Source organism: Hemibagrus wyckioides, unplaced genomic scaffold (genome assembly GCF_019097595.1).
Source record: "Hemibagrus wyckioides isolate EC202008001 unplaced genomic scaffold, SWU_Hwy_1.0 Contig4, whole genome shotgun sequence".
Classification (NCBI taxonomy): domain Eukaryota; kingdom Metazoa; phylum Chordata; class Actinopteri; order Siluriformes; family Bagridae; genus Hemibagrus; species Hemibagrus wyckioides.
Window position 1 is genome coordinate 688,119 of NW_026690802.1, and position 27,317 is coordinate 715,435.

At 36.4% G+C, this 27,317-nt stretch overlaps 3 non-coding genes across 3 annotated transcripts; 1 reads left to right on the forward strand and 2 right to left on the reverse strand.

The window, feature by feature from the left end:
- The first annotated feature begins 1,621 nt into the window (after positions 1–1,621).
- On the forward strand, positions 1,622–1,693 carry trnap-ugg (transfer RNA proline (anticodon UGG)). Its single transcript has one exon. It is a non-coding gene; the product is annotated as a tRNA-Pro (tRNA).
- Positions 1,694–4,788: 3,095 nt separating this feature from the next.
- On the reverse strand, positions 4,789–4,870 carry trnas-gcu (transfer RNA serine (anticodon GCU)). The gene has a single exon. It is a non-coding gene; the product is annotated as a tRNA-Ser (tRNA).
- A 322-nt stretch (positions 4,871–5,192) lies between these two features.
- Positions 5,193–5,274, reverse strand: trnal-uag (transfer RNA leucine (anticodon UAG)). The gene has a single exon. It is a non-coding gene; the product is annotated as a tRNA-Leu (tRNA).
- Positions 5,275–27,317: the final 22,043 nt, after the last annotated feature.

The window sequence follows — 27,317 nt, forward strand, 5'->3', positions numbered from 1 at the left end:
TAATATTCTGAAATAAATGTCCTCTTCAGGTGAGAGCACACAGGACAGCATTACTCCAACATCTTCTGCTGTCTATGGTAAAGAGGAGCAAGCAGTTACACTCTCCTGTGATTATAAATACACTGTTTCTATGAACAATCTACAGTGGTATGGACAATATTCCAATGCAGCACCAGAATTCCTCGTTCTGTTGACGGAATCGGGAGGGAATCAGACAGGTGATACTCCTCATCCTCATTTGTCTGCTAAAGTTCATAAGAGTCTGAAGCGTGTGGATTTGGAGATCTCGCCTGCTTCAGTATCAGACTCTGCACTGTACTACTGCGCCTTGCAGCCCACAGTGACAGGAAAGTCAACTTCACTGTCCAAAAATCTACAGAGACCTCAAACATGAAAGAGTTATTGATCCAGTAGAAATATATGTATATAACCATATATGAATACTTTATTTGAATTCAATAGACAAAACATTCTAAGTGAATCCAAATACTGATAGAAAAGTTAGGTGTGTGTTTGAAGAAGCCACATGTTCACTCCCTCTGCAGTATTAAGTGCAGTTCTCATAAACAATAGTGGCAGGTGTGATGGTTTATTTACTTAATGACAGTGTAAAGATCACATGCTGGAAAATTTGGATATTGTAAACTTTTTTGACAAGCAGCTGATTTGACTTTTTTTTTTTTTTTTAATTTATTTGTTTGTTTGTTTGCTTGTTTGTTTGTTTGTTTTACTGAGCATGAGATTTAATGTGTTCATCATGTGTGTCTTTGCAGGTTCTTTAATATATTTTTGAGAATTACAGGATACCTGAAAGTATGTATAACTAAGAATAAGAATTGTGGAAAATACAAACACAGTTTCCATCACACAATCAGGAAATAAATAAGCTCTACTGAAATAGTGCCCCATAATCAATTCTTGAGGTAGATGAGCTACAACAGCTAAAGACCACATGGGGTTTCATTCCTGTTCACCAAGAACAGAAATCTAAGACTACAGTAACAACCCTGTAAATGACATAAATCATACTAAAATATTTTTTAAAATCCATAGCTACCACATGGGACTCCATTACAGCTTCCTAGTGTCACCCTATCGAACAGATGAGACCTTGTCACAGTTACCAAACCATACCCCACCAGCCACCTGAGTTTCTTTAGCAACCAGCTAATTCAATTTTATTACCAACTGGAATCATTTTTAAACTTACTGCAAATATCACAGAAACTACTTGAAGCCTCATAATATTCACCAAGCTATACTGGAGCAACAGTACAGTTTCCAGCAAAGAAGCTACAATCCTGTAAACTTGACCTAAACTGAAACCTCCACCTGACACTAAAGCAAGCTTGTTCTACAAGAATTGATTTTGATCTTCATGTCCACCGAGATTAATGACATATTTGGCCCAATGGCAAGAGCTGCTTACTTGGTTCACACTTAGCATCTGCATTCCAAAAAGGTTCGAATCCCACAGGAGCCTCGCTTTATTGTTAACTTGACTTTGGGTAACCGAGTTCCTTTTACTCGGACCCCAGTCCATATGAACTGGAAGGTCACAGAGAGTTACAGAGTACAGTGAACCTCCATTGGCACACAGCAAGCTGAACAGGGACGACCTGGCTCGTTGGTCTAGGGGTATGATTCTCGCTTTGGGTGCGAGAGGTCCCGGGTTCAAATCCCGGACGAGCCCTGGTTTTACATGGAAGAGAGTGGGTGGGATAAAACTAATGGAAACTTGCACTGCCGGCTTGGTTCTCGCTTGGAAGCTTGTTTCTCCAGAGGTCCAAGGAGGTTCAAATCCCACTGTAATTACCTCTGAAAATTAAAGCTCCAACCTGGAGCCTATCTCTGGAATACAGGGAGCGGGATGGAGAGTGTCACACTTTGTGGAGACATGAACCTCTGAAATATTAATATAATAGAGTACAGAAAGACCTCAGAATATTGTCATTTTACTAACACCATTCATCATGTTCACTGTTATATTCATGTGTCTGTGGCTTTCATTAGGTAAGTTATCATTGATCTTTTCAGAAAGGAGGGTAAAAGGTAAATCCCTATGCCACCACGTCTGTCTGCTAAAGTTGATGATAAAACTAAACAAGTGGATCTGATCATCTCCTCGGCTGCTTTTAATGTTTGATAATATACAATTAGAAGGTAATTTATTCATAATCACACTCTCTGGTATCACCCAGATGAGGATGGGTTCACATTTGAGTCTTCCTCATATCGTCTCACAGAGTTTTTTCTTGCCGCTGTTGCCTCAGAGTTGCTCATTAGGGGTAAAGTTAATTTTCAACTTTGTAATTTCTATTCTGAATTTCTGTATTTCTGTAAAGCTGCTTTGAGACAATGTCCATTGTTAAAAGTGATGTACAAATAAAAATGAAGTGAACTGAATTGAATTGAACTGAATTTAATTACCTTTTGGTTATAGACACAGCAAATTTACTTATGAGAGATTTTGTTTAAATCTGGATCAGTTTCCTATGATTTTCCACAGCAAATTATCATAATTATTTATAAATGTACAAATAATTTAAAAACCACACAAACAGATAAAGGCTTATAGTATTGTATAGATGATGAATCTTGAAATACAACACCAGCCATAATGACTCTAGATTTCTGTCACTGACACTGTGTGAAGTGATCTGTCCAAAATAACACTAAAACTGCATCACTTCCTGGGTGTGTCCTTCTAGAGACGTGTAAAGTTCAGCACATACAGCACTATTATACAGAATCCTCACAGAGCTGTGTTCAGAAATGGATCAACTATACAACTTACTGTACATAGTGAGATACATACCACTGATTCTCACTCTAGTTACAGGTAATTCATTTTCATCAGTTTATCAATAGTTTTAACTATCACAATCATATTTAATCAGTTAATTAATTACATTAATTAATAACCATGTTTTTTTTTGGCGACGCTACCCATGCACTTGGAGGGTTGTGGGGCTGTGGTCAAGGGAGGCCTGCCAGGTCGGGAAAGAGAGGCACTCTGGCAGGCGGTCACAATGGTTGTACCACGCATGCTTCCATTACCAGACGTGATTCAAGATCCAAACCCAGGAAAGGTTTGAAAGGCTTAGGCTCTTGTTGACAAGGTTTGCTGATATGAACTTGCATCCCAGTCTGTTGCAATAAATTCAATTCAATTCAATTTTATTTGTATAGCGCTTTTAACAAAGAGCATTGTCTCAAAGCAGCTTTACATGAGAAACCACATCAAAAAACAACAAACATATGAACAGACAAACAGACAAACAGTCCTAGATGTTATCCCAAGTGAGCAAGCCTGAGGTGACTGAGGCGACTGTGGCAAGGAAAAACTCCCTTAGATGGTATGAGGAAGAAACCTTGAGAGGAACCAGACTCAAAAGGGAACCCATCCTCATTTGGGTGACAATTGTGTGATGTAGATACAGCATGTGTATAGTGTTATGTGAATCAATAAGGAGGTTGTTGTCCATGGCACTGCTTGAATATTCCAATCCTCACAAGCAGAACCCGGCTGGAGCTGGTCCATCTCCGGATGCCACTGGAGCCGGCACAGTCTCTGTATGCCTCGGGATGGGTAGAAGAAAGGAAACAATGGAACAGCATTAGCGTAGCTGCTGTTCATAATATTAGCAGTACTAGCTGAATGTGCATTTAATCAGATGTACTGGCGTGCAAGGTTATGGGAAGTGTTAGATGTATGCCTGGCTAAAGAGATAAGTCTTTAGTCTACTTTTAAACTGGGTGACTGTGTCTGAGCCCCGAACACAGTCAGGAAGACTATTCCAGAGTTTTGGAGCTAAATACGAAAACGCTCTACCTCCTTTTGTGGACTTTGATATTCTGGGAACTACTAGCAGTCCAGAATTTTGTGATCTTAAAGAGCGTGGTGGATTGTAATGTGTTAGAAGACTGGATAGATAGGTGGGAGCTAAACCATTTAGAGCCTTGTATGAGAGTAGAGCTAGTTTATAGTCAATTCTAAACTTAACAGGTAGCCAGTGCAGGGATGATAATATTGGGGTTATATGATCATATTTTCTTGATCTGTTAAGAACTCTGGCGGCTGCATTCTGGACTAACTGTAGCTTGTTTATTGAAGATGCAGGACAACCACCTAGTAATGCATTACAGTAGTCCAGTCTGGAGGTCATGAATGCATGAACTAGCTTTTCTGCATCAGATACAGATAAAATGTTCCTAAGCTTGGCAATATTTCTAAGATGGAAGAAGGCTGTTTTTGTGATATTGTAAATATGGTTTTCAAAGGATAAGTTGCTGTCTAATATTACACCCAGGTCTTTCACTGTTGAGCTAGTAGTAACAGTGCATCCTTCTAGGTGCAAGCTGAATTGTGAGAGCTTCTGTGTACTAGTTTTTGGGCCAATAAGTAATATCTCCGTTTTGTCAGAGTTTAATAATAGGAAATTTTCGGCCATCCAATTTCTAATATCTTTAACACACTCAGTTAATCTAGACTGAGTTTTAGATATCAATTTCAATTTCAATTAGATATTTCATCTGGTTTTGATGAGATATATAAAGGCGCACGATCTGGGCCGCTGACTTCGGGACTGTGCACTGCATTGATCTGCATGGATCTCCAGTGGCGACCCGTCAGCCTTACAGCATCTGTGTCCAACCAACATGGAAATACAGCCCACGGTTGCGAAACACCTAGACCCAGGGCTAGCTTTTCTTGATCCCCTCTAGCACTCCGATGCATTGCGCGTGCAAGAGTTGTGGTAAAGAGGAGATTAAAGGGCACACAAGCGACGAGGATGGGATTCGAACCCACGCGTGCAGAGCACAATGGATTAGCAGTCCATCGCCTTAACCACTCGGCCACCTCGTCAGATGCAGTTGTGGCACCCACGACCAAATGTCCACAGAGACCGCAACAATTCCGTAGAGGAGTGGTTGTTTGGACTTGCTGTTTGAAAAAGCAAGGTGTGAAACGAAGCAGCCAGCATTGACACCAGTTGCCAAACCCTGGGAGCTATTTCAGCACCTGGGTCTGGGGGCTCCGGTACAGTGTGAGCTCATTTTTTTTTTTGCAGCCAGACAGCCAGCTAATGGCAACTCTTAAGCACATTTGCAGAAGGCACAGGAGCCACAACCCCTGTAAAGCCTTTGTGGTGCCAGAGCCCACAACCACTGCCTTGAAAAGGCTCAGCTGGCAGCGGTGGGATTTGAACCCACGCCTCCGAAGAGACTGGAGCCTAAATCCAGCGCCTTAGACCACTCGGCCACACTACCCGAGGGCTCAGTACTTATAGACCTCTGTGGAGAGCACACTGACATACTGTCTGGGTGTGTGGTACACAGGCTGCACAGATGAGGACAGACAAACTGTGCAGAGGGTGAAAAACAGCTCAAAAAATCATCGGCTGCCCTCTGCCCTCCCTGGATGACATGTCCAGGTCCTGCTGCCTCAGCAAAATCAAGGCCATCACAGGAGACTCCTCACATCCTGCTCATCACTTGTTTGACCTGTTGCCATCTGGGAGGCACTTCAGGTCAACAAAGTCTCACACCACCAGACTTACAAACAGCTTCTTCCCCTGGGCCATTCGGACTGCAAACAATCACTGAACACACACACACATTCTACCTAATAAAATGTGCAATTCTACTGTGCACTTTAATCTGTCTGTGAATTGAGTACAAGTTATAACTTAATATTGGCTTTGCACAAATTAGATTTCAAGCAAATATATAACTGGGAACATTTTGTTGCAGCTTTATGAATGTTCTGCTTATATTGCAGTAGCCCTTTAAAAAAGGGTACAAGTATGCATATGTATGAAAGGAGAGTCCATAACCTGAGGTACTGAGATATTGAGAAGGGTTCAGTATTTATATTAACATATTTTTACATATGTTTCTTTATTGACATGCACAACCAGTTATTACAACATTATTACAACAATACTAATTCTAACAAAGTCCTGAATATGTACAATATGGCTATATTTGTGGACACCTAACCATCACACCAGTATGTGGGCATTCTCCAAACTGCTGCACAATTGTATAGGATGTTTTTATATTCTTACAAAAACATGTTCCAGCTCAATGAAGATGTTTATTACAAGTTTGGTGTGGAATAAAATGAGTTACCTGCACACAGCCCTGAACTCAAACCCACTCAACACTTTGGGATGAATTAGAATTCTGACTGCACCCCAAGCCACACATGCCTGATGTTTTATGGCTGTATGGACACATGGACATACAGTATCTCACAAAAGTAAGTACACCCCTCACGGTTTTGTAAATATTTTATTATATCATTTCATGTGACAACACTGAAGAAACGACACTCTGCTACAATGTAAAGTAGTGAGTGTACAGCCTGTATAACAGTGTAAATTTGCTGTCCCCTCAAAATAACTCAACACACAGCCATTAATGTCTAAACCGTTGGCAACAAAAGTGAATACACCCGTAAGTGGAAATGTCCAAATTGGGCCCAAAGTGTCAATATTTTGTGTGGCCACCATTATTTTCCAGCATTGCCTTAACCCTCTTGGGCATGGAGTTCACCAGAGCTACAGGTTGCCATATATTTACAAAAATGTGAGGGGTGTACTCACTTTTGTGAGATACTGTATATTGCCACTTACTGAACAATCATCTAATTTTTAATATTATTAGTGTATATTTTGCAACAAGTTTGAAGTAATATCTAAATAATGCTAGTCTTAGTAGATTGATTGATAATGTTAAATTGCCCCTAGGTGTGAATGGGTGAGCAAATGGCTGTGTGTGTGTGTGTGTGTGTGTGTGTGTGTGAAAGAGAGAGAGAGAAACAATTATTTTTTTTCAATTATATTTCTGCACATATTTGGTAAGTTCAAAAACAATTTTTCTGGTGTTAAGGTTTTTCTCTTCAGTGAACACAAGATGGCGCAGTCACTTATCTTAATGTTGGTCTAGAACTAGAGCACAACACAACCTGCTCACATTCTCTGAGACATAGAGTATACTTGTTCTTCTATCATACATACTGCTGATATAATATCCTAACCCCTGCCCTGGTTACTCTTAGTGCCTAAGCTAATTTCAGAGATACCATTCTGATTAAACAACACAACTGTCCACTTAACACTAAACTGTCATAAGAATGAATTCTCATCTAATGTCATTTCTTTGGCACCTGCTGTGTCAGAAACATTAAAAACTAGAAACTTATATGTGAATGTGCCTTTATTCTTCTTTCTCTTCTTCTGATGCTATTGTGAGTACAGGAACGTTTTATTTTTCAGATTTAACTGTTAGAGCTGAGAAATAAGGGATTAATTCAACCTTAATTACCAAGGGAAACTACTAATTTCTTCCTCATTCTGAAATAAATCATATTCTCTTCCACTTAGTGTTTCTAACATTAATCTGCCTGCTGGTGTTTACACAAACTTTCTCTAATTTAGAGATATCACTAACATATGTAAAATAACATAAATACATTATTTTCCTGCTTTCAGTATGTGTTTACTTAAATGTCCTCTGGACAGGTTTCCCATATGAGGCTGAATGTAAAGCCAGGATGTTTCAGTAAGAATCAACAATCTGACAACAACATTGGTGACACTGTCATGTGATGCTGTGGGGTGGAGCAATTTTGAAGCTTTATGGTGTTAACATATTAGATTACAGAAAGATCTCCACTATTTTCACTGAGCTAAGACCAGTCATCATGTTCACTGTTATATTCATGTATCTGTGGCTTTCACTAGGTGAGTTAACATTGACTTTTTGTTATTGCAGAAATATTAACTATATTATATTAAATATTAGTCTGTGTGGTGATGCAGTGTGAAAATGCAGAGTGTGGGTCTGACTTAAGTATTTCCTGTTGATTATTTAAAGTTTAAGAACATTATGTTCTCTTCTCTATGACAGGTGACTCCATGGCAGATTCAATAGAGCCAGATTTCCCTCATAAAGCTGTAGATGAAGGTGATGATGTTCTGTCCTGCAAATACAAACCAAGCTTTACTACAGGAAACTACCTGTACTGGTACAGGCAATATCCAAAATCTAAACCTGAGTTCCTTCTTATTGTTGACCAAAAAGGAGATCTAATTTCCAACACTGACCAAAGAATGTCTGCTAAAGTTGATGATAAAACTAAACAAGTGGATCTGATCATCTCCTCTGCTGCTGTATCAGACTCTGCTCTATACTACTGTGCTCTGGCGCCCACAGTGACAGGAAATCCAGCTGCACTGTACAAAAACTTTCACACAGTTTTGTTATATTGAAAGCAGTTCTGCTGATGATGTTGAGCTGCTATTTACATGCTATTTTTGGCGAATTCTGTCTCTCTTGCAATTTATAAAGGGTTCATAAATATATTATAGTTTGACAAATGTTGGATTATTAGGAGATAGCTAATTGTTTTTTAAGCTTCATTAACCACTTTATCCTGTTCAGAGATCTATAGCTTTTCTTGGCAACACTGGAAATGAGGGAAACCTGAGCTCAATCTCGAACTGGGGACCATGGAACTGTGAGGCAGCAATACTATCTGATGTCTTTGTCTGACAGTTCATCAGTGCCTGAAAAGTAAAAAATTAGTTAAATATTTTGCATTCATTAATGGTATAATATTTGGTTTAGAGAGGGATTATTAATATAACTTTTAAAAGTAGCTTTTCCTTATTTTGGTATTCAATCTTCTTGTGGATTTCTTTAGATGCTCTGATGAGTCTACATGCAGAAAGAAGAAGAAGAGGCTTAAAGCCATGTAAAAGCAACAATCCACAGGTTAAAAAAATACATGACTGTTGGCATCACAGTGATGACAGTTTTTATGGTGCATCACATAGAATCTTATCTGAGCCAGAAAATCCCAGAAGTGTCTCAATTTCATGTAGAGATAGGAGAGCAGACCCCTCTCTCCCATCCTCATCATTACATTCAGGGAAATATTGATAGCATCATGTGAAACTATTCAGCTGTTTAATATTAAACTGCACTCCGTGTCAGAGCAGAAGACTCTATGGAAGATAATGAAAACCACTAGAAAGATGATTAGGGTCTATCGATCCACCATTGAGGATCCTTACCAGAAAATATATACAACTTTGTGGATGTTGCCTCCGAGCCTCTTCCAGACACTTTACTCAGATAGTCAGGTATACATCTTTATACACTGATGATACTATTCCATATTCCTTGATAACCTGGAAATAAAAAGTAAAAGCTTGGTTCAATCATCACAGCAGAATTTTACAATATACAATATACCAGTATAGGCCGTGCATTTCAGACCTAGTCATTTGTATTGATGTGCTCTGTGTAGAAAAAAAGAGTAATGTAATTAACAAATGAATCAAATAGGAAAACGTTTTCATTATTTTCATTGTCTGTACCACTTATCCAATCTATCCTCAGGTCACAGGGAGCCTGTACCTAACTCAGGAATCAAGGCAGGATACACCCTGGATGGAGTGCCAGCCAATCGCAGGGCACACACACAACGGGCAATTTAGAGACTCCAATCAGCCTAGATAATAATAACTTTAGCTAGCTTAGTAAATGACAGTGTAAAGTTCACATGCCTGAAATACCCAAAAATGTTACACCATTCCATTTGATGAACAGTTATTTCTGTGTTTATTGTGCTTGAGATCTGACGTGTTTAACATATGTTTCTGTGCAGGTTTACTTTGGTCTTGAGTCTTGAATAATAAGAATGTCCACTAGTGTGATTTCCCAGTGTGTTTTTGACATTGATTGAATACTTCAGCACTTAATTGCTGTGGGTTTTGGGAATATGTCTGTTACCCTCTGAGACCCTGCATCTGTGGAACCTGTAAAAGAATGCAAGTCTGTTTAGGAAACTTCTAAGTGATATTTTTGTTTCAGGCCCCAAGACACAAATGAGCCTAATTATATTTGATAATAAATCTGTACTACTGTTAATAATTAGGGGTGAATCAATACTACACTGTGAACTCACAAACATTGCCCCAATGTATATATATTAAATTTACAAAAACATAACATTTAATTATTATTTAATGTTTATAGAATAGATTGATTGTTTTCATTAATAAAAATGATATGCTGTCAGTATTTGTTTACTATGTGCTTAGGACAGGTTCCTCATTCAAGGTTGACTAGAACTCATTCATTATTACAGTGCTTTTTTCTATTGTTTTGCACAGTGTTCAGTTTTGGCAAAATAAATAAAAACAGTAAAGCTGGCAAAATAAGTAAAAACAGTAAAGCTGCTTACAGACTTGGAAACCTTGCTATCTGAGGCAGAACACAAACTACAAGAATTAATCACTGACCCTTTCATTCTACACAATTCTACACATCTGACCACTTAAGACTAAACTGTAATAAAAATAAATACAAATCTAATGTCATTTCTGTGACAATCAAAAGCACCTGCTGTGTCAGAAACACTGAACTCATCTGAAACTCTGCCTTTATTGTTCTTTCACTTCTGATGCTATCTTGAGTACAGGAACATTTTATTTTTTCTATTTAACTCCCTGTAACATTGTGTGTTTGTTAGGACTGAGCATTAAGGGGTTAATTAAAGTAAAAACAAATACTTCTTCCTTATTCTCAAGTATAGTGGTTCTAACAATAAGCTCCCTTCTGCTGCACACATGACACACAGAGGAAGGAAAACAGACAAAACCAATTTCAACACAAAACCAATAAATACCACTGCAACATTTAATTCATTAAAACTATCTTAGATAGAATTTTACAGAATGATCAAGAAATGGAAAATGTAGGAACAAGCAAACTTTCACACAGTTTTGTTATATTGAAAGCAGCTTTACCAATGCTTTAGAGAAAGTTCAAGTTGTGCTTTTGTGGGATTCTCTCTTTCTCTCTTCTGGTGATTGTCATGTTTTTTGGAGGTGATGCAAAACTGCACACAAACTGACAGTGACCTGAACTCATCATCAAACTGGGGATCCTGAAGCTGTGATGCAGCAACACGACCTGCTGTGTCACTGTGCTATCACACTGTTAAAATCCTTCTGCTTAAAGTGTTTTCTTGTAGTGTGGTGTTGTGTCATTGTTATTATAAAGAAAGATTTCTACCCTCATGGTATAATTCCATATTGACTGATAACAAGTACACTAAAGACAAGGCTCAGGTCAATCCTCATAGCAGAATTCCACAGTGCCAGTGGACTCATGATCCTCTCTGTTCTGACTGGAGTAATTACACTGCAGATGAAGGGCATTTTATTGTCTAAGTGTCGTAACTTCACATATATAATAGTCAAACTAATCAGTAAACCAATTCCTTGTATTTTTAAACAAGTAACTAGAACCGTCTTATTCTTTAGTGCATTGTTGTCTTCTGCTCTTTTGCAGTGTTCAGTGTGAGAAAATGTGAAGAAGAGAAATGTTTCATAAAAGAATGTTAGTTTAAAATATAATGTTGTGATTCATGATCAAGCATAAGAAAATTTATCTAAAGGGAATTCTGTGTGTTGTGAATACAATTAAATTCTAAGGTCAAATATAAAAATATTAATCCAGAGCATACATGTGTGACTATATGACCTGTTTGCAGGGTTTTATTTATTTATTAGTGTGTTATGTTTTTTCTCTTCAGTGAACACAAGATGGCGCAGTCACTTATCTTATTGTGCCTCAACAACTAGAGCACCACACAACCTGCTCACATTATTTGAGATGATGAAAGCTACTTTTCACAGTAAAACCTTTCTGACATTCTTCAATCATACAAAAATCAACAAAAGTACCTGCTGTGTGAGAAACACTGAAAACTGGAAACTTATCTGTAAATCTGCCTTTACTCTTCTTTCTCTTCTTCTCTTGATATCATAAGTACAGGAAAGTTTTATTTTTTTAGATTTAACTGTTAGAGCTGAGCATTAAGGGAATACATTAATTTCCTGCTTTCAGTATGTGTTTACTTAAATGTGCTCTGGACAGGTTCTCCATATGAGGCTGAATGTAAAGCCAGGATGTTTCAGTAAGAATCAACAATCTGACAACAACATTGGTGACACTGTCATGTGATGCTGTGGGGTGGAGCAATTTTGAAGCTTTATGGTGTTAACATATTAGATTACAGAAAGATCTCCACTATTTTCACTGAGCTAAGACCAGTCATCATGTTCACTGTTATATTCATGTATCTGTGGCTTTCACTAGGTGAGTTAACATTGACTTTTTGTTATTGCAGAAATATTAACTATATTATATTAAATATTAGTCTGTGTGGTGATGCAGTGTGAAAATGCAGAGTGTGGGTCTGACTTAAGTATTTCCTGATGATTATTTAAAGGTTAAAAACATTATGTTCTCTTCTCTATGACAGGTGACTCCATGGCAGATTCAATAGAGTCAGATTTCCCTCATAAAGCTGTAGATGAAGGTGATGATGTTACTCTGTCCTGCACATATAAAAAAAGTGGTGTAACACACTACCTGTTCTGGTACAGACAATATCCAAAATCTAAACCTGAGTTCCTTCTTAATGTTGACCAAAAAGGAGATCTAATTTCCAACACTGACCCAAGAATGACTGCTAACGTTAAAGATGAACGAGTGGATCTGATCATCTCCTCTGTTGCTGTATCAGACTCTGCTCTATACTACTGTGCTCTGACGCCCACAGTGACAGGAAATCCAGCTGCACTGTACAAAAACTTCCACACAGTTTAACTACACTGAAGGCAAACATACTACTGTTTTTTCTTCTGTCGGCTGATCCTGTTAGGGTTTGCCACAGTGGATCATTGATCTGCATATTTTGATTTGATGCAGGTTTTACAGTGGATGACCTTCTTGATGCAACCCTCTGTGGAAAATATTTTTATCCAATACTTTAACGCTCTATTTAATACTACTCAATTAATCCTTTGCTATTATCTGTCTCCAGCTCCACATTGACCTGACAGTTCAGTCAAGCAAGGCTCTAACTAAAAAACGCCAAGCTGCCCAGACTGGATGAATGCAGATACAAGGTTTTATTTGCAATCAGCGCAGGTTACAAGAATTGAGCTGCTCACAAATGAACATCCCAACAACCTCCGAAATAATCATCACAAAACATAGTCTTTTTATTCTTTTCTCTTATCTTTTCATAATATTCAGACCAAACCTTCTTTGCTGAGAAAGTCACTCCTGAAATATCAGGTTCTTTTTTGGACACCATTATCTCTTACTTTTTAACTCTTTCACAATTCATTATAATCGGACTTCCGAGGTCAGTTATGAAAAATAGTGGACATCTGTGCATTTATCAATAGGACTTTTCCAGCTTGTTTTCACCAAACAGTTCATTTTGACCTCCGAGGACAGCATGGGTAAGTTTCAGGGCCACTGCTCTGTCTTTGATTGCTTAGTTTTAATTCATTGCAAACAATGTTTTCTTTCATTTCTACACCTGCTGTAGTTTTAATCACAGTTTCCCTCCAATTATTCCTAGCTCTATCTCCTGCTACCCTTGACTTCCTACGACGTGCTGCGCTTCTGCTCAGGACCTTGGGCACAGCTCCAACCCCAGCCATACCAAGACTTAAACTCCATCCAAGTTTCATCTACTGTCAACAAAGTTTGCCAGATAGACATTACTCCTACTGCTACTGATTCTACACAGGCCGTACAATCTCGCACCCAAACCTCGTAGTGTTAAACCCTTCATTGTTAAAACTGTAAATAGAGGTGCCCAATAAATGCTGTGTCTCCAGATTTAAACTCACACTCAGTAAAACTCTTCTTACTGGTTCCTCAATTCCTTTTTATTAGTCTACTTTAAACTAAAAATCTAAATAAAACCTCCAAAATTCAAAAGACCATCCTGTAAATGTAGCACAGACACACCACCTCAGACATTTCTCTCACACGCTTAACTTATTGTATGTTATGAACAATAATTAAATAATTTTGGTCTTTTATTTCTTACTATCAGCACCTTCAAAGTAGAATAGATATTTACTTCTCCTCCTAAACTGTGAACACACAGGTATATAAAGGGATTGTTTTGGATTTTTAGCAACTATGTCAATTTTGAGTACCAATATTTTATTACTTACCTTTGAAGAAAGGCTATATAAATTTAAAGATTAATCAATGATAGTAATTGTGAAAAAGCAATGACATGAAATTATTATTTAGATATAATTACACTAATCAGCTTTCCTAAACTTACCTATTGGGCAAATGTATGTGTAAAGAGAGATTTTGTACGAATCTGGTTCTGTTGTTCTATGATCATTATTATAAAAAGTTTGCATTTACTTTTCATACAAATATCTTGATGTAGTGGCCAATGAGCCTATTTATCACATTTACAGATTAACAGCAAAATATCATAATTGTTTATAGTTTTCAAATAATGTAAACACCAAAAAAAACAAGTAAAGGCTTATAGTATTGTATAGATGATAAATCTTAAAATACAACACAGCTACATTAATGACTCTATTTTCTGTCACTGAAACTGTGTGAAGTGATGATCTGTACAAAGTTACACTACTACAGCATCACTTCCTGGGTGTGTCCTTCTAGAGACGTGTAAAGTTCAGCACATACAGCACTATTATACAGAATCCTCACAGAGCTGTGTTCAGAAATGGATCAACTATACAACTTACTGTACATAGTGAGATACATACCACTGATTCTCACTCTAGTTACAGGTCATTCATTTTTATCACTTTGTATTATTTTAATATTTATGTTTTTAGAGTATATAGTAATTTTCTAATTTTCAGGTCAATATCTGTTTTTGTAAAATGCCTTACAGTTTTTTTCTTAATGTTCTTTACAACAGGTAGTTTTGCAGATAAAATTTGGCCAACAAATGAAGATACCATCATTAGGAAGGAAACAGAGACTGTTACTATGAAATGTTCATATGAGTCAAGCAGTGAATATATTCAGCTTTACTGGTACAAACAATATCCTAACAGCGCACCACAGTTTTTACTGTATAAAGGCGCAAGGTCAGTTAGTTTTACGAGCACTCCTACTGACACTCGATTAAAGACACAAACAAGCAGAGACTCTACTGAACTTACTATCAGAGGACTAAAGCTGTCAGATTCTGCACTCTATCTTTGTGCTCTAAGAGTAACAGCACAGTGATACAGAGTCACTGAAAGGCTTTACAAAAACGTATAAACCAGTATAAATGAAGATTCTAAAACCACATCAAAGATCCTTCCTTTACCAACCTGTTATCAGATAACCACAGACACAAACAATGTTTGTGGTAATTCTGTGGTATAAATGAATAAATAAAAAAGTAAGCACGCTAACAAACTAATATTTAAAATAAAATGTGTTTAAAAACCACATAAGCCGCACATTCATCACATTAAAGTCACAAATCTACATTGTTATGAACAAACAGTATTTTATAGACACAGATCCATTGTTTTGGATGTTTGGGTGCATATGACATGAAATTAAATTTATTGATCTTTTCTTTCCAGTTTTGTCCATGATTCACTGTAATTAATAGTCATTTGAAATCATCAAACAAACAAACAAACAAACAAACAAATAAATAAAATGGTAGATTCATTTATTCCTTCAGTCTTGTGTGTTTTATGTTTGTACAGATCACTGTTACTTTGTTGGATGTGAGCTAGAGCAATGACCTTTTACAAACCCCTCAGAACAGATGTGAGTTTGATTGTAGAACAATGAGATTCATTGTACAGATACAGTTGTACAAATGAAATGGATAAATAAAGAAACTCCTATAGAGAATAGAAAGTTCAGTAGAAAGTTCATTGTCACATTAACTGCATGTACATTTGATTAATAAAGCTTAATGTGTCTTTTACTGTATATATACTAAAACATGACTGTGGGATTATGGATGTCTCTGACATTTGAGTTAACTCTATTCTGTTCCCACTAGAACTGTGACATTCAGGATTTCCTGAACAGATTCTTATCAGCCAGTATTTGTTATGTTGCAGCTGCAGGACACTAAGCACCTGTTTATGATGTTTAGAAGGTAAAGTGGGTTTATATGTGATTATATAATATGTTTATGTAGTTCAGAAATGGATCAACTATACAACTTACTGTACATAGTGAGATACATACCACTGATTCTCACTCTAGTTACAGGTCATTTATTTTTATCTGTTTATTCATTTTTGATGATATTATGATATTTTTTCAGCTTTGTTAATGGTTTGCTCAACTTATTGCTGGCTATATATCATCATATTGTGTAACTTTAGTATGTACCTTGTTTTGTTTGTTTGTAATTGAAGCAAGAATTAAAAATATAATAATAATAATAATAATAATAATAATAATAATAATAATAATAATAATAATAATAATAATAATAATTGCTTTTCTCTATAAACAACAGTTTGTTGATTTGGGAAAAATATTGTTGTTTTAAAAGATACTGTATTTCCCTAGTTTACTCAGTTACATTAGACAGAAAGTTTTTCAGAAAAGTCCACAGAGCCAATTCTGAATTTAATGAAAGCAGCTGAAGCTCTGTACAGAAGTTCAGAAATTACTATTTGTTGTTCTAATTTGTGAATTTAAAGAAAAAAGATTTGTTTGTTAAAGTTTTTCTCTTTTCTCCAGAAGATGGCGTAGTGAGTTATCTTACTGTGGGCCAAATACAAGGACCCTGCTCACATCCCCAAGAATGTAGACTTCTGTGATTATAAATACTTCTTTGCAAAATAATATCGACTCTATCTGTTGTTTAATCCTACATACACAGTACTAGGCCTATAGGTACAGTAGACCTATACGTACAATTTCATTAAAAATGTGTGACCTACACTGATCAGGCATAACATTATGACCACCTGCGTACTATCGTGTTGGACCTCCTTTTTCTGCCAGAAAAGCCCATCATGCACTGTGTATTCTGACACCTTTCTATCAGAATCAGTATTAACTTCTTCAGCAACTTGAGTAACAGCAGCTCATCTGTTGGATCGGATCACACGGGCCAGACTTCGCTCCCCACGCGCATCAATAAGCCTTGGCCGCCTATGACACTGTCGCCAGTTTACCAACACTGCAGACCGGGAACACCCCACAAGAGCTGCAGTTTTGGAGATGCTCTAATCCAGTCGTCCAGCCATCACAATTTTCCTAACGCTTGCCCATTTTTCCTGCTTCTAACATATTAACTTGTTCAAAATGTTCACTTGGGGCCTAATATATCCAACCCACTAACAGGTGCCATGATGAGGAGATCATCAGTGACATTCTCTTCACCTGTCACTGGTCATAATGTTATGCCTGATTGGTGTAAATTAATATTATATTTTTATTATTATTACATCATATTACAGCTGCATTGAATAAAATGGGATCTGGACAGATTCTCTTATCATAGGATAAGGTAAATACTCCACCCTTTCTTTATAAACACAGTTTCATGTTTAAATGACCAATCAGCAGATATGAGATGAAGTCAACTAGTTTTACAAAGTGGTTTTATTAAGCAATGAGTTAAATGGCAATAAAGAATAATAGATAAGAGAAAGAAAAGAGGCTGGTTTGTTCCACACCTCATGAAATACCACCTCATGAAATGTAATTCTATTCAATAAACATGCTTTATCACAACAATCAAGTACCCTAATATCCAAATACCACTTATAAAATATATATATATTTAAAAAACAAAAATATTTACTCATTTTAATTATTACAACATTTTTATTAAGTAGAATTTTTTCCTGCTGTCAGTTTTTGTTTGTTTATTATGTAAAGAGTTTCAGCACAGTTTCCCAAACAAGACTTAATGTAAAGCCAGGATGTTTCACTGTCATCAACACTGGAGACACTGTCATGTGATGCTGGGGGGTGGAGCTTCCTGAACATTTATCATGGTAATATATTAGAGTACAGAAAGAGCTTTTTCATTCAGCTAAAACCAGTCATTATGTTCACTGTTATATTCATGTGTCTGTGGCTTTCACTAGGTGAGTTAACACCTTTTGTTAGTTTAGATATTATGTATTGTTTATTAATTGTCTGGTGTTATAGAAAGCATGATTTCTGTGTGTAATTCTGGCTTGATTGTGTAAAACTTTATGTTCTCTTCTCTATAACAGGTGACTCCATGGCAGATTCAATAAAGCCACTTTCCACTCAGAATGTTGTAGATGAAGGTGATGATGTTACTCTGTCCTGTGAATATGAAACAAGTGATACAAGATTCTCCCTGCACTGGTACAGACAATATCCAAAATCTAAACCTGAGTTCCTTCTTTATATTTACAAAACTGGAGATCTAAGTGAAAACCGTCCCCCAAGAATGAATGCTACACTTAAAGATAAGAAAGTGGATATGATCATCTCCTCTGCTGCTGTATCAGACTCTGCACTATATTACTGTGCTCTGGCGCCCACAGTGACAGGAAATCCAGCTGCACTGTACAAAAACATTGACACAGTTTTGTTATACTCAAGGCAGTTCTGCTGGTGACATTCCTTTACTCCTAAGTGCAATTTGTAATTAAATTAGAAGTGCATTAACGACAAGGCATGGCTCCACATTTATCACCTTGAACTGTATATATCATCTAACACCAATCACACAGACCAGCAACGAGGTAATGAGAAAAACCTCCAGAACTAAGGAATGAGTTTTAGGCTTCACAGGAAATAAGAATTAGACCTCACATGCTTTGTCACCTCTGCTGTGATGGAGTATATCTGAAATTTAACACTGCGATGTGTGTGATTTAAAGTTTTGTTGCTTCATTTTATGTGTGTACTTTAATCTGTTTGTGTTAAAGCATTACACAGGAAACCTGCTCTCCACATAGCATTATCTCTACAGATGGTATAACCACTACAGAACAATTCCTGGTATTTTTACACAAGTGACTAGAACTGCCTTATTTATTAGTGCATCATTAGTTTTCTGATCTTTTGCACAGTGTTCAGTGTGAGAAACATCAATTCAATTCAATCTGAACTCTGAACACTGTTCCAAACACAGAGACCACAGATTATCAGATATGCTCTTGTCATGTAATGGAGTGCAAGCAGAGACTCTGGTAAAAAGTGTGGAGTAAAGACAGAATTATCTTTTAAATGTTTTGAATGGTTTAAAGTAATATAAATTCTCAAAATAGACCTACACAAAGCAGAAAGAAAGAATAATAACATCAATAACATCAAATCCCCCAAACTGTTATTGTACAATAAAATAAAACTGAATTCTTAAAAAAGTTTTTCGTGTGCTAATGAGACAGGAGGAGCGCAGAAAGTCACGTGACACTTCCGCATGTCCTAATTAGCATATCACAACAATGACGGATTCTTATAGAAGAAAAAAGTCAGTGAAAAAGAGTCTTTGTTACATGACAGTTGTCTTCAAGCTACTTTGTTTCTGCTCACTCCCAATTTAAACTCACATGACACTGCATAATTGTTCATTTACTGAAAGCTTAATGCAGGCTAATTTATTCCAAATCAGAGTAACTGGTATGCATTGCATGCTCTGGTGTCTGCAAACACGGGTAGCTGCAAACGAGACCATATCACACCAATGTTACGCTCCCTGCACTGGCTGCCAGTCTGATATCGAATTGATTACAAAATTCTGTTATTTGTCTATAAAGCTCTTAACAACTTAGCTCCAAGATATCTCTCCGATTTACTCACCACTTACAATCCTGCTCGGTCACTTAGATCCCAAGATGGTCATCTTTTGTGAATACCATGGTCTCGCCTGTAACGCAGGGGAGACAGAGCCTTCGCAGTAGCTGGTCCTAAGCTGTGGAACAGCCTGCCATCACCCATTAGAACTGCTTCCACGTTAGCTGAATTCAAATCTATGTTAAAAACGCATCTCTTTTCTTCTGCTGTTAATTGTTTGTAATGTGTATGTGTTTTCCTGCTTTCATCCTTTTTATTTTTATTCCCTTTATTTTTGTACAGCACTTTGGCAAACTAAGGTTGAATTGAAATGTGCTTTAGAAATAAAATTGAATTGAAAATTGAATTAAATTGATGTATACAGATGTCGGCGCTTTGGTATTTAAATGCATGTGTTGTACTTCACAGAATGTCCACCAGGTGGCACATGGTACACCTCTGGCCTGAGCACATTATACAGTATAATCACTCAAAGTTTGCTATGTAGTCTTCATACTCTTGTTAAATACGCTTGTAATTTATCACGTTACATTAAAAAGTGTCCAGTAAATTTGTTAACTGCACATGTAATGTAGTGATTGTGAGAAAACATCCACAATAAATTCTGAAAGACATAAACACAGTTTCTAAAGTATATATTTTAATACTTTAATGCATATATAATAATATTTACATTTTAAATGAATATATATAAATTTACCCGTGACTGTGTGAGTGTAAAGCTGCGAAGTATTTTATGTGCTTTGTAAATACTTAATTGCGCTGGTGTTGTCCTGCCATTTGCACAGAACTTGTTTTTGTTCAACTTTAAAGATGCCTGTGCAAAGATAAAAATTAAAATGGAAAACCTCTTCAGATTAAAGTCATTATAATGCAAAATTTAACTGGTAGTTATTCCAGAAAAAAAGTCAAACTAAATAAAATTGTGACAAAGTAGTAATATTTCGCAAATAAAGTTAACACTATGAGAATAACGTAAAAATCACAAGATTCGTAGCAATACGGGATTAAATTCGTGATATTTTGAGAATAATGGCCTATTTGTGTGTAGTGAAATTAAGGTATGAATAAAACGACTTATGCATATGCATAAAAGTGCATAAAAATGAAACTTGACTCATTGCATGCACATCCATCTGTTTTAATAATAAGGTAGGTATAACTTATCTGCTTCGAACATTACTCCAAACACGTTGATGTATATGGCCTTATAAATAAAACATTACAACTTAATCCCTACAGTATATTGCATGAGTTTAATACTGTTGCATGAAGTCAAACACATTAAATGATGTGCTTGGAAACGGAATTTCTCTCAGAAGCAGATTAAAACAAGCAACAAAGAAAGTAAACGTGTGGAATTCATATTTAACATTTTCAGCTGTGAGTTTTCAATGTCATAACTTCATGGTTAAAAAGTTTAAAAAGTTAGTATGAAAGGTTAAAGTATTGTAAGTTATTGTGTCTTTTGAGACACAGCCCTGACCTCTAACTCCAAAAGATATGTTTAAGAGGTGAAGTCAGATGCACTGATTCTCACTCTAGTTACAGGTAATTCATTTTAATCAGTTTACCAAAAGTTTTAATTCTTACAATCATATTTAATGAGTTAATTAGTTGCATTAATTAATAACCATGTTTTTTATTATTCATCCAGTCATTTCTTTATTTCTTAAGTCAATATTAATAAAACGTATAAACCAGTATAAATGAAGATTCTAAAACCACATCAAAGATCCTTCCTTTACCAACCTGTTATCAGAAAACCACAGACACAAACAATGTTTGTGGTAATTCTGTGGCATAAATCAATAAATAAAAAAGTAGTAAAGTATATATATATATATATAATTACTTAAATGGTTTGAGGAAATCGATGGTCTTAAATGGTTTGAGTTGACAGAACACAAACTGATAAAGTTAGTCTTGATTAATTTGAGTTCAGTCAACTCAAACCATTTAAGGCAATCGGTTTCCTCAAACCATTTGTGTAGCTAAAAAGTTATTTGGACTTAATTACATCTGTTACCTGAACACAAACAGATTTAAAGACTAAGCAAAATCTAACTTTCCTTGGTTGCAGGAACCAAAAAAAAAAAAGTCAGCTTCTTGGGGTAGCTGATATGAAGGGCATAAAGCAGCCCAAAAAGCAGCATCAGAGCACTGACCCAGGATTTTGAAGACATCACCTTGTCATCTTCAAGGACAATCAAGACATACAAACAAAAAAACAAAGAGGCAAAACAAAATTAATACCAGTGGTTCCCATTAGAATGAACTAAACCTTATAATTACAACATAACAAGCCTCTGCAAATAGTGCAGATCATGTTCATGACTTTGGAGTATGAGCTTTACATATGACAATGATATAAACATACAGAAAACAATGCACATCAAATTTAGATATTATATTTAGATAATGTGTTTAATGTGTGTGTTGAACCATGTTAATATTTTAGTAAAGTCTAAATCAAAGTAATTTTTGAAGCTTGAAAATACAGATTGCCTTTAATTGGACAGACAAAAGGAGAGAAAAAGATTTAAACGTACCTTTAACAAAAATCTAATGGAATTACACGAGGGTGAGTAAATGAATTATATAATCATCATTTGAGTAAACCTTTCCTTTAAGATTACTGAAATGATCACCTGTACAGCTACTCTAGCTGTATTTTTTTCGATGTCGACAAAAAGATCAAAATGTTTCAGAAAGTAGTCCTGATGAGCCTTACCGTGTGTGTCTTGAAAACATCTGACGAGTCTTCCTTCAAGTAAAGCGGCAGTCCAGCCAGGACAAGAGTTCCAATGACACTGATGTCATCCTGATCCTTAAAGACAAAACAAAAAATGACCATACTTTTAATTCCCAACTAAGCAACATTTTGAATTTATTAACATGATTAATGATGAGACAACATTCTAACACTGCAAACCTAGCTACAACATGTAACAGCACTAGTTATTACCTGGCACTTTCTTACTAATCCACATAACAGGCAAATTCCTTTAGGCAGTTTAATAACAGCACAAGCACATTTTAAGGATTAGTTCATCCACACACAAAAATTGTCATCATTCACTTACTTGCATGTTATTCTACACTACTTTGTGTAATTTATTTATTTTGTTTGTATAGACTACTGTTTTAGAATGCCTTCATGTTTTTGTCTTTTCTGGCAACTGAAAACATTCATCATTATTATATTTAACTGATTTTATTTATTGATAATGTTTTTAACCTGTACAGCCCTTGAGTATGTTCAATGGGAATTCCACTTACTTGTTCATGATAGTCTTTTAATATTTTAGCCATCTGGTTGCCAATGGTACCATCCTTCGATGCCTTAGCTCTGAAAAGTGTCAGGAGTTGTGGAGTGTGCTTGTCCAGGGAAATGTAAAAGGTTTGCTGCGAATTACAGGACTTGGTTACAGATGTATGTTATCTAGCTAGCGAACCTCGCTAATCATTTCATTTACACAATATCATATAGAGTGTAAAGCTTGCTGAACTCGGGTGAAGGTTTTAATAATTATTCCGTATAATATTTAGATTTCGGATGATGGACTGGGACAGGAGGTTTTTGAGACTTTAATCAGTCACCGTGTACGGTGAATTTACACAAGCTAATGCTAATGCTAGATACTGCTAACTAATGCTAATATTTGTCTGTTTATTCTCAGCTTAACTAGTTTACAAACTCATAGGTTCATTAACGTTTCGGCGTTAAAAAAGAAATTTTTGTATTTTTATGTCTCCCTTTTTTTTAAATATCCTCTATTTCTGGGTGTGGGTGAAAAAAACACTGGTTTATCTACACTGTTAGCAAGCCTGGATAATTAACTTGGTAGCATCATTAAGATAAATATCGTAATGAGTAATGCAAACCTTTTAACCCGTAAACAAACCTTTCCTTTATTTTACTCAAGCTGTTTTTACTGTAAGGAACGTGACAGAATGTTAGATGTGTTATTATGAAACTGCGATGAGAAGAAGCACTTATGATGGGGCGGCGGGAGGAAATGTACAGTACATCATCTTTTTTGGAGAACAGGACATGTTTAGGCTTACATCCTGCTTCGTGTTAAGGTGTAAATTAAGTAGCCATCTAGAACACCATAAGTGAATTACAGAGATTTTTTTGTTTTTTACGTTTTTAACAGGATGCAGTTGGCGTACAGCTGGCCTCCGTGGCTCCGATTCGGTTCCTGAGGACTCCTTCTCATCGGGACTCCATCAAAGCAGAGCTCTCTGGGTCCTATGTAAGCTTATGAATGCCTGTGTAACATGACAGCTGTTTAAATCTGAAAGACTTTGATAATAGAGAACTCCATTAGGACTCCATTATGTAAAGTTAATTTCTTTTTGTAACTTTTCTGCTCTCTGCAGGCCTACCACTACAAAAGAGTTATTGATCCAATAGAAATGTATGTATATAACCATATATGAATACTTTATTTGAAGTGAATAGACAAAACATTCTAAGTGAATCCAAATACAGATAGAAAAGTTAGGTGTGTGTTTGAAGAAGCCACATGTTCACTCCCTCTGCAGTATTAAGTGCAGTTCTCATAAACAATAGTGGCAGGTTTGATGGTTTATTTACTTAATGACAGTGTAAAGATCACATGCTGGAAAATGTGGATATTGTAAACTCTTTTGACAAGCAGCTGATTTGTTTTATTTTTATTTATTTATTTGTTTGTTTGTTTGCTTGTTTGTTTGTTTATTTTACTGAGCATGAGATTTAATGTGTTCATCATGTGTGTCTTTGCAGGATCTTTAATATATTTTTGAGAATTACAGGATACCTGAAAGTATGTATAACTAAGAATAAGAACTCTGGAAAATAAAAACACAGTTTCCATCACACAATCAGGAAATAAATAAGCTCTACTGAAATAGTGCTCCATAATCAATTCTTGAGGTAGATGAGCTCCAACAGCTAAAGACCACATGGGGTTTCATTCCTGTTCACCAAGAACAGAAATCTAAGACTACAGTAACAACCCTGTAAATGACATAAATCATACTAAAATATTTTTTTAAAATCCATAGCAACCACATGGGACTCCATTACAGCTTCCTAGTGTCACCCTATCGAACAGATGAGACCTTGTAACAGTTACCAAACCATACCCCACCAGCCACCTGAGTTTCTTTAGCAACCAGCTAATTCAATTTTATTACCAACTGGAATCATTTTTAAACTTACTGCAAATATCACAGAAACTACTTGAAGCCTCATAATATTCACCAAGCTATACTGGAGCAACAGTACAGTTTCCAGCAAAGAAGCTACAATCCTGTAAACTTGACCTATACTGAAACCTCCACCTGACACTAAAGCAAGCTTGTTCTACAAGAATTGATTTTGATCTTCATGTCCACCGAGATTAATGACATATTTGGCCCAATGGCAAGAGCTGCTTACTTGGTTCACACTTAGCGTCTGCATTCCAAAACGGTTCAAATCCCACAGGAGCCCTCGCTTTATTGTTAACTTGACTTTGTGTAACCGAGTTCCTTTTACTCGGACCCCAGTCCATATGAACTGGAAGGTCATACAGTTACAGAGTACAGTGAACCTCCATTGGCACACAGCAAGCTGACTGGGACGACCTGGCTCGTTGGTCTAGGGGTATGATTCTTGCTTCGGGTGCGAGAGGTCCGGGGTTCAAATCCTGGATGAGCCCTGGTTTTACATGGAATAGAGTGGGTGGGACAAAACTAATGGAAACTTGCACTGCCGGCTTGGTTCTCGCTTGGAAGCTTGTTTCTCCAGAGGTCCAAGGAGGTTCAAATCCCACTGTAATTACCTCTGAAAATTAAAGCTCCAACCTGGAGCCTCTCTCTGGAATACAGGGAGTGGGATGTAGAATGTCACACTTTGTGGAGACATGAACCTCTGAAATATTAATATAATAGAGTACAGAAAGACCTCAGAATATTGTCATTTTACTAACACCATTCATCATGTTCACTGTTATATTCATGTGTCTGTGGCTTTCATTAGGTAAGTTAACATTGATCTTTTCAGAAAGGAGATAATAAATTAATGATTAATTAGCCTGTGTGATGTTAAGAAAAAATAGAATATGAGTTATATAACTCAAAACTAAAAAATTATTATGTTCTCTTCTCTATAACAGGTGACTCCATGGCAGATTTATTAGAACCACTTTTCACTCATAAAGTTGTAGATGAAGGTGATGATGTTACTCTGTCCTGCAGCAACAAAGACAGTGGTTCAGTAAACAGCCTACAATGGTACAAACAACATCCAAAATCTAAACCTGAGTTCCTTTTTTTCATCACTCCATGTGGAGGTAAATCCCTATGCCACCACGTCTGTCTGCTAAAGTTGATGATAAAACTAAAAAGTGGATCTGATCATCTCCTCTGCTGCTTTTAATGTTTGATAATATACAATTAGAAGGTAATTTATTCATAATCACACTCTCTGGTATCACCCAGATGAGGATGGGTTCACATTTGAGTCTTCCTCATATCGTCTCACAGAGTTTTTTCTTGCCGCTGTTGCCTCAGAGTTGCTCATTAGGGGTAAAGTTAATTTTCAACTTTGTAATTTCTATTCTGAATTTCTGTATTTCTGTAAAGCTGCTTTGAGACAATGTCCATTGTTAAAAGTGCTGTACAAATAAAAATGAAGTGAACTGAATTGAATTGAACTGAATTTAATTACCTTTTGGTTATAGACACAGCAAATTTACTTATGAGAGATTTTGTTTAAATCTGGATCAGTTTCCTATGATTTTCCACAGCAAATTATCATAATTATTTATAAATGTACAAATAATTTAAAAACCACACAAACAGATAAAGGCTTATAGTATTGTATAGATGATGAATCTTGAAATACGACACCAGCCATAATGACTCTAGATTTCTGTCACTGACACTGTGTGAAGTGATCTGTACAAAATAACACTAAAACTGCATCACTTCCTGGGTGTGTCCTTCTAGAGACGTGTAAAGTTCAGCACATACAGCACTATTATACAGAATCCTCACAGAGCTGTGTTCAGAAATGGATCAACTATACAACTTACTGTACATAGTGAGATACATACCACTGATTCTCACTCTAGTTACAGGTAATTCATTTTCATCAGTTTATCAATAGTTTTAACTATCACAATCATATTTAATCAGTTAATTAATTACATTAATTAATAACCATGTTTTTTTTGGCGACGCTACCCATGCACTTGGAGGGTTGTGGGGCTGTGGTCAAGGGAGGCCTGCCAGGTCTGGAACGAGAGGCACTCTGGCAGGCGGTCGCAATGGTTGTACCACGCATGCTTCCATTACCAGACGTGATTCAAAATCCAAACCCAGGAAAGGTTTGAAAGGCTTAAGCTCTTGTTGACAAGGTTTGCTGATATGAACTTGCATCCCAGTCTGTTGCAATAAATTCAATTCAATTCAATTTTATTTGTATAGCGCTTTTAACAAAGAGCATTGTCTCAAAGCAGCTTTACATGAGAAACCACATAAGAAAACAACAAACATATGAACAGACAAACAGACAAACAGTCCTAGATGTTATCCCAAGTGAGCAAGCCTGAGGTGACTGAGGCGACTGTGGCAAGGAAAACTCCCTTAGATGGTATGAGGAAGAAACCTTGAGAGGAACCAGA